The sequence below is a fragment of the Schistocerca serialis genome, chromosome 2 (genome assembly GCF_023864345.2).
Source record: "Schistocerca serialis cubense isolate TAMUIC-IGC-003099 chromosome 2, iqSchSeri2.2, whole genome shotgun sequence".
NCBI lineage: Eukaryota > Metazoa > Arthropoda > Insecta > Orthoptera > Acrididae > Schistocerca > Schistocerca serialis.
The window spans coordinates 299830892-299834616 of record NC_064639.1 but is presented as its reverse complement, the minus strand read 5'-3'; positions in this window follow the sequence as shown (position 1 = coordinate 299834616).

Sequence of the window (3725 nt, the reverse complement as noted above, 5' to 3'; positions counted from 1 at the left end):
AGCTGATGTCAAGGAATTTGCAGTGTGCGAATTAAATTCGAATTTTGTGAATTTATCAGCACTTTCGTAATGTTTGTGTGTTAGCTTACCGCCTGCTGCTTCGCTCGCATAGTCCGAATGGTCTGCACAGATTTTGTTGTTTCTTTAATCTAATTTTTATGTTGTTCAGAAACTGCAATAACTCCAAAACGTTTCATGCTAATTAAGCCCATAGAGGCTGTTCAAAAAGGTTCAAATGTGTGTGAATTCTGAAGGAACCAAACTGCTGAGGTCATCGGTCCCTAGACTTACACATTACTTAACCTGGCTAATGCTAAAAACAACACACACACTCATGCCCGAGGGAGGACTCGAACCTCCGCCGGGAGGGACAGCGCAATCCGTGACATGGCGCCTCAAACCGCGTGGCCAATCCGCGAAGCTACAGAATCAGTGTCTTTTCCGAATGTGCCTCTGACCAAAAAGCGATTCTGATAGCCGGGGTCCAATATTTCTGATAATCGTGCCTCTTGCGTTCTTGTGGTGATATTTCAATAGAAACTTTCATCACCTAACACATATTTCTTTATATCTAACCGAGAAGTGAAGTAACAGTTTTCATAGGTTTAGCTTTAAGTTTTTTAACATAATAAAATATTTCCTTAAAAATTTTCAGTCCCTGTTTCACCCCCTTAGGGATTGAATTTCCATAAACACTGGAACATGTAATATTTTACTTCCAACTGAGAAGTCAAATAGCAATTTCCATAGCTGTAAGTTTAAAAATACTTTAGTAGCTCTTTAATACTCCTTTATTTTCAAAAAACTTTACCCCTTTAATGGTTAAACTTTCAAAAAACCTGAAACATGCATTTCTTCATTTCTGACCGAGAACCCAAATACCAATTCTCGTAGGCCTAGCTTCAAAATCGCCTTAATAGCGACCTATTTTCAAGAAACCTTTCATCCCTTACTTCACCCCCTTAGGGTTAAACGATGCGTACACATAAGTATTCTGTTACCTAGGCAGCAAAATAATCCATGGCGGAAGGGGCAAGTAGGACATAAAAAGCAGATTAGCAAAGGCAAAGAAGGTATTCCTGGCCAAGAGAAGTATACTGGTATCAAACTTAGGTCTTACTTTGAGGAAGAAATTTCTGAGAATGTGCGTTTGGAGCACAGCATTGCATGGTAGTGAGACACAGACTGTTGGAAAACCAGAACAGAAGATAATCGAAGCATTTGAGATGTGCTGCTACAGACGAATGTTGAAAATTAGGTGAAATGGTAAGGTTCTATGGGGACGTTTTCGACAGAATCGCCGAGGAAAGGAACATATGGGAAACACTGACAAGAAGAAGGTATAGGATGGTAAAGCATTTGTTAAGACATCAGGGAATGTGCTCCATGGTACTATATGGAACTGTAGAGGATAAAAACTGTAGGGGGAGAAAGAGATTGGGATACATACATCAGATAATTGAGGACGTAGGTTGCAAGTGCTACTCTGACGTGAAAAGGATGGCACAGGAGAGAAATTCGTGGCGGACCACATCAAACCAGTCAGAAGACAAATAATTCAAAAATAAATAAACCGTAGTATAAGATCCACACCATCTCCAAACTTCAACTTTCTATCCTTAGCAGTTTGTGCTGGGCGATGAAGAGTCATTGAGTCAGTCGGGACATTTTCTATGTAGAAGATATACACTGTAGAGCCAAAGAAACTGGTACAAATGCCTAACATCATGTAGGGCCCCCGCGAGCACGCAGCAGTGACGCAACACGACGTGGCATGCCCAACCAGTGTGTGGAGTAGTGCTAGAGGAAATTGACACCATGAATCCTGCAGGGCTGACCATAAATCCGTAAGAGTACGAGAGGGTGGAGATCTCTTCTGAACAGCACGTTAAAAGGCGTCCCAGATATCCTCAATAATGTTTATGTCTGGGGAATTTGGTGGCGCCGGCCGCTGTGGCCGAGTGGTTCTAGGCGCTTCAGTCTGGAACCGCGCTGTTGCTCTGGTCGTAGGTTCGAATCCTGCCTCGGGCATGGATGATTGTGATGTCCTTAGGTTAGTTAGGTTTAAGTAGTTCTAAGTCTAGGGGACTGATGACCTCGGATGTTAAGACCCATAGTGCTCGGAGCCATTTGAACCAATTTGGTGGCCAGCGAAAGTGTTTTCAGAAGAGTGTTCCTGTAACAACTTTGTAACAATTCTGAACGCGTGGGGTGTTGCAGTGTCCTGCTGGAATTGCCCAAGTCTGTCGGAATGGACAATGGACATGAATGGATGCAGGTCATCAGACAGGATGCTTACGTCACCTATCAGAGTCGTATCTAGAGCTTTCAGGGGTCCCATATCCCTCGAACTGCACACGCCCCACACCATTACAGAACCTCCACAAGCTTAAACAGTCCTCTGCTGACATGCAGGGTCCATGGATTCTTGAGATTGTCTCCATACCCGCACATGTCTATCTGCTCGATACAGATTGAAACGAGACTTGTCCCACCAGGCAACATGTTTCCAGTCATCAACAGTCTCTAACATTCTGCGTGGTGTCTGTTGTTCTATATCGTGTCTCCCTACCACTTTCGCGCAACGTCGCTCTGAGCGTGTTTTTTAGGGAATTGACTAGTTTGAACCTGGGACCTGTTGCTGGTAAGGAGACGTCAGACCACACATGACATGTAGAGTTCAGAAGAGTTCAGTGAGACTAGCGATGATATAACCAAATACTTAATGATTTCAGCGTCAGCTCCACTGCACTCCCTGTAAAAGAATCTTAATACTAACTAAATTTAGTGGAAGGGGTTCAAGGCTTTCCTATTTTTAGTTAGCTGGTAAAATAATGTCGAAAAAGCAGTTAAGTTTACCATTGGAAATTTTATTCTACTCACAAAACATTGTTTATAAATTGCACTATTGATAAAAGGAAATGTTTTAATACAGGGTGGTAAAAACCAACTGCGTTCAACAAAAATGTGAACGAATATTCCCTGAATGGGTTTCCAAGTTCTACAATGGATCGAAGGATGACCTATGCCATATCACACCTATAATCTAGGTTTAAATTAAGTTTCACAAAAGAGAAAACTATCAAAATGGTCTACAGTGACCCTCAATTATCTTTACTTATCTAACTTGTCGTAAACTACAGTGGCTGATGTGGCTTCTCAATAACTATATAACAGAAAAATCATCGCGTTTCAGATTTTTACTTCAAGTGGCAAATGTGAACACCATGAGCTTTAATTGACGATCGACACTAGTATTACGCAAAAAGGGGGTGTAACAAATGAGACTTCTGCAGTTCTGAGTGAAGCTTTATGCGCTGTTATGTGGCATCGCGTGCGTTCATTACCTTGTCGGTGTTCATCAGGGGGCGGCGGTCAGCACAGCTCCGCTCACCTCGCCGTCTCGGAAGCAACTCTCTCCTAACTTCTCCTTACTACAATTTACCGAAATTGGTTTAAAAAAACTATCTGGCTGTGTTTTCATCTGACCAATCAGGGTCTCAATGTTAACCTTAAGCTCCGCCTACAAAAATTCTGTCTATCCAATGAGAAACGTTATACTTTTCGTGGTGGGGCAATGTTTTTAAAGTTTGCAACGTAACAGAGACGCGAAATAGTCTCACGCTAAAACTTGCAGCTGGTGTGGTCCTTTTAGTGTTATCGTAAGATCTATACTGTTCTTCTGGAGGGCTCTATCTTTTAACATGGGCTGGGGGGTGGTCCTG